At 38.1% G+C, this 14,799-nt stretch overlaps 1 protein-coding gene across 1 annotated transcript in view; it reads right to left on the reverse strand.

Moving 5' to 3' along the window:
* lrrc4ca (leucine rich repeat containing 4C, genome duplicate a) overlaps positions 1-13,631 on the reverse strand; it is a 154,265-nt gene extending 140,634 nt beyond the window's left edge. Inside the window, exon 1 of the mRNA XM_067502475.1 lies at positions 12,896-13,631. The gene's annotated coding sequence lies outside the window, so the exon portion shown is untranslated. The remainder of the gene's footprint in view (positions 1-12,895) is intronic.
* Positions 13,632-14,799: the final 1,168 nt, after the last annotated feature.

Genomic DNA, 14,799 nt, shown 5'->3' on the forward strand with positions numbered 1-14,799 from the left:
ACGACGTCTAGATGGGAGCATATGTTGTTCTTGAACTTGGATATACCGTTCAGCATTGATTATGTCTTTCCAAATGTGTAAGCTGCCCATGCCACACGCACTCATGCAACCCCATACCATCACAGATGCAGGCTTCTGAACTAAGCGGTGATAACAACTTGGGTTGTCCTTGTCCTCTTTAGTCCGCATGACATGGCGTCCAAGTTTTCCAAAAAGAACTTCAAATTTTGATTCGTCTGACCACAGAACAGTTTTTCACTTTGCCACAGTCCATTTTAAACGAGCCTTGGCCCAGAAAAAACGCCTGCGCTTCTGGATCATGTTTAGATATGGCTTCTTTTTTGACCTAGAGAGTTTTAGCCAGCAAAGGCAAATGGCACGGTGGATTGTGTTCACCGAAAATGTTTTCTGGAAGTATTCCTGAGCCCATGTTGTGATTTCCATTACAGTAGCATTCCTGTATGTGATGCAGTGCTGTCTAAGGGCCTGAAGATCAAGGGCATCCAATATGGTTTTCCGGCCTTGATCCTTACGCACAGAAATTGTTCCAGATTCTCTGAATCTTTGGATGATATTATGCACTGTAGATGATGATAACTTTAGACTCTTTGCAATTTTTCTCTGAGAAACTCCTTTCTGATATTGCTCCACTGTTTTTCGCTGCAGCATTGGGGGAATTGGTGATCCTCTGCCCATCTTGACTTTTGAGAGACACTGCCACTCTGAGAGGCTCTTTTTATACCCATGTTGCCAATTGACCTAATAAGGTGCAAATTTTTTCACTTTCAGCATTGATATGCTATCTATTTTCTATTGTGAATAAAATATAAGTTTATGAGATTTGTAAATTATTGCATTCCTTTTTTATTCACAATTTGTACAGTGTGACAACTTTTTTGGAATCTGGTTTGTATATAAATAAAGAAACAAATGAAACCACTGTTTCAGATCTTTCAAAAACAACAGAAAAAAATGCCCTTTGCAAAGACACCAATGTTTTTTGTACTGTAATGTCTATTTACACAGTCAGGTACTGTAGGTCTATCCTTTGTATCTACAAGACAAACACTTTATTCAGAAGACAGAAAAAAGCAGGGAACAACAAAGGGAATTCAGACTGTCTTCACACAGCCCTGTATGTATAAAACATATGCATAATACAATACCACAAACCTAAGAAGATTGTAGGAAAATGCTGAGCATCAGGTCCAACACAGAGCAGCCTTTGAAGGCATAGCATCTGTCATGTTCTTCACTGTGTGTGCTTGTGTGGATTTCTGTGTGCATCTGTGTTTGTACATATAATTGCGTCTGGAGAGGAAAATAATTCTCATTCTCTCGTGACGATTGGTTTAGCATTAAAAAATGTATTTCTTTCGACTGCTGATTCACTAATTTAAATCGTGTTTAGTTTTGATACATAAAGAGTAACCTGGGTGGAAATGTTATTGGATAATATCTTTTTGCACAACAATACCTGCAATGGGTAAAGCAAATTACTCCAGATGCCGAAGCTGTGAGAGGTCTACTAAAAGTCAAAAACGACTCTCATTGATTTGCCAAACAGAAACTGCTCTATCTGCTCTAAAATTGAGTGTTGGTTTGTTAGTCAACAGTAGCGTGCGCGACAGAGCGAGAGGGGTGAGAAGAATCAATTTAAGGTGACCAAGGGGTGGCTGTAGCTCAGTTGGTAAGGCTCAGCCATCCACGGACTACAGGGTCAATGGTTCGATCCCTGGTCCCAGCTATATGTTGAAGTGTCTCTGGGCAAGACACTGAACCCTTAACAGCCCATGACCATCCATAGCTGTGCAGTGCCGGTCCAAGACCGGTAGAAATTCGGGAGGGTTGCGTCAGGAAAGACACTCTGCGTGCCTTTCAGTCATCTACTACTCTAATCGTCTCAGTAACCTAACCTATCGAACCATTGTCTTATTTGCATTGACAGTAAAACTCTAAGAACACTAGTCCTAATTAACTGGAAAAAAAAGACATGCAACCAGGATCATGACATTGTCCACAGGAATTCACTGAGGTGCTTCAGGCAACTGATGAGACAGCCAGCTTGACCTACATTGGCACACATAGGTTTTAGGATCTGCATTGTCTACCTTGATCCATTTAGAATTAGTTCTTATAGTTGGATCATTCAAAGCTGATGTTACTAACAGATGGAGAATTGGTTCAGTCTGTCTCTCTGTTTTTCACTAGAGTACATGCACAATTTATTTTTAAAACCAAGAGCACCAGGGTCTTTGAATCCAATGTACTGACAGTCAATGTAGCTGACAGTCTGACGGGGAAAATGGGCTTGATTGCACATTTATCATTCTGCAGTGCATCATCCTGCAGTGCATTTTTAGTCTGTGCAAATAAAAGCTAAGACACTTAGATAGTAGTGTGTGGACCTGTCTGTAAAGCATTTTATTTCTGGCTTTTGTAAGTTAAGGCAATAGAAAAATGAATATAATACAAGTGGTGGCTGGGGTAGCTTAATTATCCAAAGCAGCAGATTATCTTAGAATACTGAAGGTGTAAACAAAGTACTGTAGACCTCATTGTCTCTACTTAATTAAATTTCCTACTTGACTGAAAAAAGCTCAATCATTGTCAGTTGATTTGTTGCTCAAACCATTTGTTGTTCGCAATTTTTTCCTACATTATACGGTATTTTTACTTCCATGCAGGACCTGATGATACAACAGTATATGTAATCTACGTTTCACAGTAAAAGGATGTGCTGAATGCAAACTTCATCAAGTAAAAGCTCTGGCTTGAGAGTAAATGCATGCTGTATATTGTATACTTCAGTGACCGTGATTAGTGAAGTGGTTGCGTATGCATCTGTAGTGCACTAATGCATGACAACAGCGGAAGCTCCTGGTGAATCAGTAGGCAATTGGCCTCAATCCAAGCGCAGATCCTGTATGTATTATAATAATGCATGGTCATGATGCTCTGGTCAATACTGGTTGCCTCACGTAGCTCAAGCAAAGGTAACGTGACAATAGCTTGCCCTTTCTGCTATGGCACTGATGTGCTCTCATGACACTGTCTCTTTTTTTTGGGGGGGGAGGTATTTTGTGCTTGAGTTGAGCTGTGGTTAAACTAAACGTTTAATTTGAGGATCCGTGTCTAAGTTTTTATCATTTAATGTTTACTAAAGTGTTTTTAGTAGTGTGCTCTGCTGTATAAGGACAGATTTATTTGTGCCCTGTTACCTCTCTAAGGAATACATTTTGGTTCAATATTTAAAAGTCAACAGCAAAAGCAATTTTAACCTTACTGTGTGAAACTTTTGCGCTTTCCTAACATTATGGTCCTCTTAACCTCTTCTCCCTCTCGAAAGGCCTGACCTGGAAACCACTGGCAAGCAAACTCATTTGAACAACATCAATGAAGGTGACTTCCGAACAGCAGGGAGCACACTGCAGTGGCAATACTTCAAGCACTATTTAACACAAAATTAGATGATCCTGCTTTATTCTCATTCGGTTCTTCTGTCAAAGAGTCATTTGGAGATATAGTTGTGGGTAATATTGCAATTAGTGATGTGTTCGGCATTTAATTTCCCCTAAAATGAGGTTCTGTCAGAGCTCGGGCGTAGAGAGATCTCTGGCCATGGTTTGAACTGCTGCAAAAGTGGCTGTTTACTTTTAGAATCGAATGCAAGTTTATCTGTTATAATGGCATGTTAACATACCTTAAACACAAGATGATGATTAGAAGAAAATCTCCTTCATAATTCAAAAGGCAACCCTTACTCTATGCATGTGTCCTTTCACCAAAGTTTAATTTCCCTCTTTACTATTAATGGCTCTTTAGCAATTGCAAATGTTGGCAATTACACTATCACCTCCTCTGCCCCTTTCACAGCCCATAACAAACCACTAATAGCACATTCACTGTACGTATGGCAAAAAATGGATGAGAGTGCCGCTGCTTTCCATCCCTCTATCCGTCACTATTTATAGCCCAAACAATTAAGCTGAGAAGACCTTCATTAGCCTGCTGCTATTCAGCGGGACCCTGAGTTGCCTTGCCAGCCAGCCAAACAGGTGTTCCTTAATAATCACTGCTGAATTGCCAGCAACACTGGTTTGCGAATTTCCCTCCATATGTTTCATGCTGTTAGGAGTTCTCTACTGAGAAATGAATGACTTTCTGAGTCTCATTACAATATCTTACAGTACTTACAGGTGGCTGTTGAATGGTAGTCTGACCTAAGTAAATTAAAAACTGGCAATGTTTGGGACATGAAGACTTGCTGATCACAGCCAAACTTAATCATATGTCAACAGTAATGTGATCAAACTAAAGTTATTGTCATGCCTTTGCTCTGACTTTAACTTGCTTTGCTTTAAGCAATAAACATACTTTTTATGTGGATGCTAATGCTGTGCTGATGTGCTGTTGTAAAAGATGCCTATTTATTTTTGCACTTTAAGGACACATTCAATAGGAACCACATGAATTATATCTAAATATACAGGAGAGCCATGAGATGAAAGATGGTTTAGTAAAGACTGCAGAGACATGACATTGCTTGGTCAAATTAGGCTTCAGTTTATTTGTTATTTTATTAAATAGTAGTAAAATAAAAACATTATGAATTGAATATTATAACCTGATTGTTGCTATGATAATATGAACTAAATATTATATTTTGGGGGGATTTCTGTGTTATAAAAGAAGAATGGATTAAGGCACTTTTTAGACCGTGGACAATAAAAGCAATGAAACGAAAACCTGAAACTTGAGCACCCCAGGGCAGCACATATATGTAACAGCTGTAACACAGTTTTAAATTAATATCTGGATTTTCCCTTGACTGGATCCATGCCTTTGTTCTTTGCACCCCCCGGACTGTAAGCCCATTTTCTTCCAGAGGCTCTACTGGACTCTGCTCTTTGCCCATTATCTGTCAAATGCTTTTGAAGAGGGTGAGAAGAGTTAATGTGATTGGACACTATAAAAGCCTGCCCCTACTTCATCTACTGATAATATATTCCTCCCACTAACAATGTATTCATCCTGCATATGCCCAATTTTTCCAGACTGTGCTACAATTGTACTTAACCCTGGTTACCAGAATTATATGGCATATCCCTTTGCACCTTGTCCCTAAGTTTGCACTTGCTTTTACGCTTGCAACTTGCTATTTGAAATAATAACTCCTTCACAATTCAAATTACATAAGATTAAAGATTATTGTCTCATTTGTAGCTGCATAGTCTATTTTAAGCTTCAATGCAAATCAGTTGACAGTGTTGTCGTTGAGCATTGACAAGAATGTACCCTTACTACAAATTATCACTTCAACTTCTTATATGTAAACCCTGTTAGATGAAAACCCTTTCTTCTCCTAAATGAATGCCATAGGGAACTCTGATGGCCTAGCTTCCTCCTCTTGCTTATTCTGGCTGTCTAAACAATTGTCAAGTAAGCTTTTTGTTCCGTAATACTTCTATGCACTTAGTTTTCAAGGCTTACCCGAGTACTTGTCACCCTCAGACATTCACCTGTTGTTGAAAGGTAAACAGAAATTATAGGCTCCAATATCTCATGGCACAATGGGAAATACCAGAAAGTGCTTTATAGTGTAGTTGAAAAGCATTTTGACTATACAATTTAGATAACAAGGACAAAGATATCACTCATTTTCTTTTAATTTATTCAATCTTCATATTCTATTTTCAATTCGCAGCTGCTATGAAAAACACCTCTTTATCTTTCAAAATATATTACATTAGGGATGAATCGTTACCACCATTAAATGACATATCCCAATACGTTGGGGTAGTGCTGTATCCATTTATTCAGTCACTATCTACCTGCAGTTTTGCACTAATTTAAATAGAGCTGTCAGTCTGCAGTCTTAGTATAATTATGATGAAATACTAATTAGGGCAGACTTGACCTGTGCAGAAATGCCCACGCTCTGATATGTCTACTCCAGATGGTAGCAGGTACAATAGATGCCGGGGGAGGAGACCTTTTTTTAGAGTTGTCTGCATTAGCATAGGGAGGACCTGTCCTATTTGACTGTTAAGATTCTAACCATGTGTCATTCTGTTTAGATTAGCAATCAATGTGTGAAAAAAATGTATATTTGCTGAAGCAAATTGTTCGATGGAGGCAATAAGATTTAGATCCTGTGGATGGTTTGGGACCAAACAAAAGAGCTGCAGTTTACGGGGGATTTACTAAGGAGGGTGGGTTATTGGTGAGCTTAACTGTGTTTACTGGAAACTGCAAATTGCCTACCTGAAACTGATACAGATGACTGACTTAAAAAAAAAAATCTATTCAATCTATACATATCTATTGTATCTACTACTGCTTTGGTCAAGCCTGTTTTGGCTTCAGCATTTAACCAAAATCATAGTATTTCCCTAACCTTCACTAAATTACTCACAGTATATGTAGCCTAAAGAAACAGAATTGAAGCATTTATCTGATTTGATCTCTGTTATTTTGTATGCCCAAAATATTACACCAGACTGTTGAAGTGTTGCACCTTACACTATATCAAAAACCTTTAGCAAATTCAGCTAGAAAACTATTATTTATTAATACATATGAGCAAGCCTTTTTGTTTTCTGCTTTCCACAGTGTACCTGTACGTAGATTATTTGGAAGTATGGGGCGAATATTCATTGTTACACTGACAATAGATTAGATTACATAAATGTAATGTTATCTGCTCTACCATCTGTGCGTAAACTCCCAGATAGTCCAGAATGCTGCAAGTAGGATTCTTACAAAAGCTAGAAGGTTTGATCTATGTACTCCATTGGCTTTCTGTATGGGTACGATCTAATCTTAAGGTGCTTCTTTTGACCTCCAAAATCTTTAAAGTTATGGCACCAACATATCTCTCAGAGTTGTTGAATCCATATGTTCCATCTAAACTCCTTCATTCTCAGTCGACAGGACTATTTTTTATTCCTGGAGTTAAGAAAAAGGTGGCAGGCAGACAAATCTTTTCATATCAAGACCCACTCTTTTGGAATAATCTTCCTGTCATTATTAGACAGTCTAGCAGCCTAAAGTTTTTTAAAACTAAACTAAAAACCTTTAAGTGTGGCTACTTAAAACCAGTGAGAAAATTATTTCAGCTATGGTTTTTGTTTTAACTTTGTATTATGTTTTTCATTAATTTGTTTGTTTATATTAAGCATTATTTATTGCATTATTTATTATTCGTTACTGATTGTACAGCACTTTTGTACATAAAAGATGCAATGTAATAATAATAATAATAATAATAATAATAATAATAATAATAATAATAAAAACAATAATAATAAAAACAATTATTATCATTATTTGTATTAGTTTCATTATATTATTATTATTATTATTGTTGTTGTTGTTGTTGTTGTTGTTGTTGTTGTTGTTGCTATCAGTTCTATACTATAAGTGCCAAGTTACTAGCGACATCACCAGCATCATTACGAATGAGGTGTGAGGAGGTCACTTATTTTTTTATGTCTCCAGCTCTTTGACAGCCTCCACTTTACTATTAACTGGTGAGAGCATGGTGCATAGAATTACATTGAGATTCATAGAGGAACATCCACCAGTTAGGTCTAAGGAGACAGGTACTGAATGAATTACACGTCTCATGACACTCTTGTGAGATCAAGTTAAAGGCCTGTTCATGTTACTGTACACTCTTACCACAGATAAACAATTTTTCCAAAATCAATTGGATGATTTAGATTAAAAACCTCACTGTACTCAAAGTAACACTTGGGCATTAGACTGTTGGATATAAGCACTGATTTAGCAATTTAATTAAATTTGAATTCACACAGACCAGAATCAGTTAACTTTAGTAAGATTACTGGCAGCTGCTCGCCTCATTTTTAATTAGCAAAAAAGGAGCCATGTCACACCAATCTTCAGATCTCTAAACTGGCTTCCTGTAGCTGCTCACATCAGGTTCAAAGCTCTGTCTCTTGCTTACAGGGTGATTAACTCAACAGCTCCTGCTTACCTCAACTCGCTCATTCAAGTCTACCATCCTTCCCGTCCACTGCAGTCTGCCAACGAACGACGTCTGGTGGTCCCAGCACCACGCAGAAGACAGCAAGCAAAACTCTTCGACGCAATGATCCCAAGATGGTGGAACGAGCTACCAAAATCTGCACGTTCAGCAAACTCACTCCCAATATTCATAAAACTGCTGAAAACAGAACTCTTCCGCAGCTTCCTATGGACTAAAAAAACGACTTTTCTGCTCTTTCTCGCACTTGCATCTCGTGAAATATGAACACTTTTCTGATAGGACTTTGCTTTGATGTTTTCTCCTTGACTTAGACTTTTGCTTGCCTTGTCCCTCACTTGTAAGTCGCTTTGGATAAAAGCGTCTGCTAAATGACTAAATGTAAATGTAAAAATGAAATTTGAATTGCTAGCATTAGACTATTTGCTGAAATCTTGCAGTACTAAGTGACAATGAGTGCCCATCGGAGCGCTTAAAAAAATGCCAGTACTTGCACACACAAATTTAGAACAATTTTGTTACAAAATTCAATATATAATAGAAAGTTAATATTTGAAAATAAAAAGCAAAAAAGTATACAACTTGTAGCACTGTGGTAATAGCAAAGCCAAGCTGAAAAATCGTAGAAAGACCAAGAAAGCTCTTCCTGGTGTGTTGCTATCAGGCTTTCTCATTAACTGTGCTGAATGGATTTGGACTATATAAGATTTAATGCCACAATTGAAAAAATCAGGTTCACAAAATGAGCACAATCTTCTAAACTTTGCTTCTCTTTAATAGCGAACTGCCGTCTCCTCTGGAATACAGCAAAACAGCAGCATGTCCCTTTCTGTTTAAGTGTTACCATAGCTACCAACAAAGATCCACTATAGATAAGATTCATGAATAAAACAATTCCTTTCTATTTTTTGCACTTTATGATGGTTTGATCCAGATAAAAGCAGCTGTTGGCATAGATAAACTGTGTGATGAATCTTTAACAGGCTGTGCACAGGCGTGTATGCTCAAAATTTCTCATTAATTTCCTAAAGGGACTTTCCGTACTAAACCTGTTTTAGAAAAAAATGAGAGGCCGATTCTTTTTGATGAAAAGAAGCATCTCTGCATGATCAGCTGCGAGCCTGTATCTGTTGTCATCTGCAATTTGTTACACTGAGCTAAGCAGCTTTTCACTGTCCACACTACTGCATGATGCAGAGAGGTATCTGCATGACATTTGGCCAAGAGTGGGTAACCACAGTTTGTTAACCACCCAGCACTGCAGAGGTTTGTCTTCCTGAAAAATTACCTCTCAGAGGCAGTGATTTTCAAAGTTTTTCCAGGCCAGGCACCCATTAGAGGGGAGACATTTCTTAAAAGGACCCTCTTCTTGTAAATATATCATCAATTCAAAGCACAATTTAGTTGTTTAACAAGCTTTTGCAAAACATTGTCTGACATTTGTCACGCCCTATGTTCAGCCTTCAATGCAACTACTTAGGAGAGTGATGACTCACAAAGGAAAGTCATATAGAAAGGGAAAGATGATTTTGATTACTTCGATGGAAGAGTGGGACATAATCTGTGCTTGATACCTGCTGAAATTTCACCTCCAGTGTCCGGTTGCCAAATACTTCTAGCAGTCGCTCTTCTGTTTTACCTGAAGCTGTTACCTGAGCTAGGGCAGAACCCAAGTATCAGTGCTCTAATGAGAGAAGTATGAGCTGAAGTGCTGGCAAAACATTCATAGAGAGGTTATACAGGTAAAAAAATAAAAATAAAAAATCTGTCAGCAGGGGAAAAATGTCCGTTCGTCCCTCTTCCATTTCACTTTTACAGATCTCTTTTTTTTACTAACTGCAGTGATTCTGCCTCTGACTATAACCTCCTTGGATGGACAGGTTTAGGTTGTTTGGTGAATTGAACATGTTCTCAGTGAGTAACGGTCACTTTAGGTGACAGTCACAAACAAAAATATATTGTACTCAATGATAACAGTATAGTTGTTTTGTTGTTGTTTTGAACAATAGCCTTCTCCTGTAGGCTCATCCATAAGATTACATGCAGCACATGCAAAACACTTCCCGTGTCACAGAATCGGCACAATGAACAAAACCATCAATCAATACTTCAATCAAGTTTTGTTCTTGAGTGCTATTCAACCCCATTACACAACAAGCCCCACTAGCATTATTTTTATCACCCTTTGTTCATCAGCTGATTAAGATCGACTTCATTTCGACCATCTCATGTGCTGCCTGCACTTCATTCCACATGTTGGCTTGTGTGTCATTTGCATTGTGGTGTTACAGCATACAACCAAACCAAAGTATTTAAACAGATAAAAAAAAGTAATGCATCTTACATTAATGCTACTGCTGGAAATCTTACTCACTGATCAATTGTTTTGTCAGCGATTTTGTTAACAAAACCTAAGTGAACATGCCGAATATGGACAAAGAAGAAAGTTTTGCACAGAGTTCACGCCAGACTTCTAACACACTGCACACTTTTATGTAAACACTGTGTTATCCAGACATTAGTCTCGACAGTCCTGCAAGCTTAACACAAACCTTTTGTTTGTAATAATTGAGGTTTATTTTATTTTCAGAGTAGCAATTACTGGCAAAGACTAATGACTGTCTGCACCAAATGTATTGTTTTCAGTATTTATATATCTACTAACTGTTTCTTAAATTGTTGTTTGTTTAGTAAAATGCCAGATAGCAACTGAACAACCACATAGAATAGATTGCTCATTTCTACCCTTGAAGCATCTCCCAAACTTCTTAATTTTAGGCTACTTCAATTTTGGAAATCAATTTTAACAGAAATTTACTTCAATTACCAAAAGGAGGATACATTACTTGAGTTTACTTTGTAGATTAAAGGCAATAAAACACCATTTGATCTGTTGTTGCAGCTAATGTATTTGGAGTACTTGCTTTGTAGTTATCAGTGTTGTAACATGAATACATGTCAAGAGATTAAGGTACAAGCCAGTTGAGGCTCACTGTCGAGGTCCGCCAGCGTGCTTCTGTGTCTCACTTGTTTTTGATGCTGTTCATATTGTTTTCCTTGTTCAATAATATATGGCACATATGCTTGCTACTGAGACTAATGTTTTTGTGGGATTTGTGCTGGATTAGGCTTCAAAAGAATGGCTGACAGTCTATTGTTCAATGCTGGCATGCTCAGTTCTCCAGAGGGTTGTTGGTTTAGCACAGTTTGGGTTTAGTAAGAAAAAAAAAACTAATATTATGCAATCTTGCTTTATTTTGCAGTGTATGCAGTTAGAAGCACAGTGGCTCATGGCTAAACAGTGCAAAGTCAGAATAACAACTCATGTGATGATTGCAATATTGTGCTCACTGCCACAATCATTCTTGTATTCACTTCAGGCAGACAGTTTTGTTTACCACAAAGACGCGAGACGCACATCCTTTCATGAATGATGAGGGAACGAATCAGATTCCGCTCATTTTTTCAAGTGACCCTGTCTTGATGGAAGGACTTTATCAATTGAACTAATTGAAGTGTGTTTGCTCTGGTTTTGATGATGCATATAATTTTATTATGCATGGGTGAATGCTTTTTCTAATATCTTAATCAGCAGCAATTACCAGCCTTTCATCATCACCTTACTGCTTCAAGAATGACAAGTGGCACCAAGAGTTGTGCACATATAGCTCATCACCACATGTTCTTGTCCAGCATCTCAGAGGCCCTGATTACATAGACAGACAATGGTGTAATCTAAATGTGTGTGCAATGCTCCCTCTTATCTCAACAGGCATGTGGGTGACAGGAGTGTGATTGCAGTAAATAGAAACCTCCCACCACCAGCACTTCAATCCTCTAGGACACAGACTACCCGTGTACGATTCTGAGTCTGTTTAATGCTTGAGAATTACGGTAATGTGTAATTATAGATGACGCAGCTAGAGGTTAGAGAAGAGGCAGATACTTGCGATTGACATCAAGTTGCCCTCATATGGATTACATGTGTATTTTTGAAGGCTAATAAGAAATAAGAGTGTAAATAAAAGAGACTGTATGTGTTTCCAGCAGACATATTTATCTATAAGGGCATGACAGTAATTTATTTTGTAACCTGAGCCTTAAATCGCTCAAAGATCTATGGATTTACACCCTCGGTCAACAATTGGTGTGTTTTTTCTGTCAGCATCAGTGAATACAGAATGTCCCCATGCCTGGTGGTACAGTTAGTGATAGTATTTAAGTGCTGACAAACCTTAAATGTGTATGCTTCTCCAACTACTCAAAAAACCCACATAGTAAAGAAATACAATTCAATAAACTCTGTGCTACCACAAAGAAAAAGAGAACTCTAAAAGACAACGTAATTGCTAATTCAACGTTTTTTTTCCCACATATCTAGACATAAGTGTCAAAAACAAATAACCTCTCAGACCCAAAGTAATGAATTATGCTAAAGTCCAAACATTGTAAAATTGTGTTATTCCAGACAAGTAGCATGATTACTCTTGAAGCGGGAAGCTGTTGCTTAGCAACTAAATTACAAGTAGTTGATCCCGATGTAGAAGCCTTGTCATGCATCAGTTAGCCTGTCAATTTTATGTTAGTGTAAATGTATGGCATCAATCCCAGTTGTGTAGGCTGCAAGGATGTTAGAAGAATGAGAATTGATTGAAAAGAAGTGGATTAAAGTAATAGGAAAAAAAACTTTTGTAACAATCGTCATGAATTAATTAACCTGCTGTTGCATTGTGAAAGTCATCCTGTAACATGAGCTGTATCAAAAAGACAAACAATTAACACTTGTTTACAATTATTCCAAGATTGCAAGAAACAGGCAGCAGGGATCTGCTAGGGAGTATGTTTGTGTGAGTATAAAAGTTGGAAACTTCTATTACTCACCAATGTGTTTCATATCTTGGTCCTGGCGTCCCTCTTGAAGAATGCACAAGATTTACCGAGAGTGGAATTGATTTTGTAGTTGTTGTCTTGCAAAAATGCAAATTTACTTCTGTTTTCTTTTCTTTTTTTTTTCACTCCATTGACCGTCTCCCACTGACCAAAAAACTCAATAGCCACACAGGAAAAGAAAAAAACAAGTTGAGGCTTATTTGGAGAACAAATTCTCATTACTTGCTTCTCAACACCAATAACTCCTTGGCTGAATGGATGAGCTGTGATAAAACCTCTGGAGATCACAGAGGAATACTCAGGAGATTTGCATAATGTACTAATGTCTGACCTGTACAGAGACCAGTGCTGATTCTCATTCAAGCTACGCTTTTCCTTGGCAAGAACACCCCTTCAAATCAAGACAGAGGAAAGAAAAGTAACAGAAGGACGGATCAGTATCAGGGTGGAAATGTAAACGCTGCAAGGCAAAGCTGGAAAAGCCAAATAGTATTCCAGAAGTCATATTGCTGGTGGCATTGCAAAGGTGCTGTGCTCCTGCTGGGTATCCCCTGTGTCTCCGCCTCTGTGTCCTCCTCGTCTCCAGCTGTGGTGGAGGCAATGAGTGATAAAGCGGTGCTGAGCGACGCTGCAGCCGCTTCTGCCACCACCGAGCCCTTCCTTCCAAAGGAGCAGTCTCTCCACAAATAAAAGCCTGGTCTGTCACAGTTCTCTGCTGCAATGCATTGCATTCATGCTTCCTCTCTCTCATACTCTCCCTCCCTCTTTCTGCTCTCCTCCCTCACTCTCCTTCGTTCACTTGCACTCAGTCACACGTGAGGAAAAACAGTGGAAGCCTAGAATACAAATAGGCTGTCTTCCTTAAAGACGTGATTGTGCTCCTTCAATTTATTTTTTTAACTCAACGAAGAGAAGAACAGAGTAGATGTGATCGCTAAATCCATGACTTGACTGATGTCTGCTTCCAATAGCCTGACCTGTTTACGAGTGTTAGACTGCCAACTGTTCCTACCAACAACAACAACATAAGATAAAAGAGATTAAGTCAAATCAATATTTTTGTTGTTTCCTGAGCTCACAGTGCTTGAGGCTTGACACTGCTTTCCTTCTGAGTCTATGCATTATGTCACAAGTTTTGGGGTAGTGTCATCTCCTTCCCTAAAGAACTCCCCACGAACCACACAGAGCAGCCACATGCAATGAATATTTAATCTGGTAAATGGACTTGAGGGGGACAAAATAGTAGGAACCCATGTTCTATTTTCATAAAAATAAAATGCAGCATCTTAAATAATGCAAGTACTTGATCTATAAGTCACTAAAACAATGTTGTCAGCAACATATCTGCTGCATTAACGTAATGTTTTGGGAAAAATAAATAGGAAATGTAAAGATACCAAAGTAGCTTCTAAAAAAATGGTTTAATGAATAAAAGAAAACACAAGAAAAGAAAAGAAAAAACATGTTTGTGGTGTGCTGGACACTACTGCAACAATAAATTAGCTAACAAATGAATTGAGCTTCCTATTTATCAACTCTACCTATTATTCAATTTTATGAGCTGCAGCTGTAATTACCCTTGTGCTATGTGTGAAAAAAGGAAAGAGCCTGCTGAAGTGCAGATAAGTGGAAATGTCAGTGAATACAGAGAGCAAAAGGAGGTTACATATTTTTACGGCACCTTCTGAATATATTCTGAGCTGCTGTCATGTGTCATGTCATTTGATGGAAGATAGTGCGGGTGAAGGTTCCCATAAGGACAATTAGGTATCCATGCCAAGGGGCCTGCCAAAGGTGCTAATAAAAAGTGTAATTTACAAACTAAATGTATAGTCATATAACTTATTTGCCTAGAAGTTGGGTTTAAGTAGCATCCATGTGCAAAATTAAGTTTC

The sequence above is a fragment of the Channa argus genome, chromosome 4 (genome assembly GCF_033026475.1).
Source record: "Channa argus isolate prfri chromosome 4, Channa argus male v1.0, whole genome shotgun sequence".
In the NCBI taxonomy this organism is placed as follows: domain Eukaryota; kingdom Metazoa; phylum Chordata; class Actinopteri; order Anabantiformes; family Channidae; genus Channa; species Channa argus.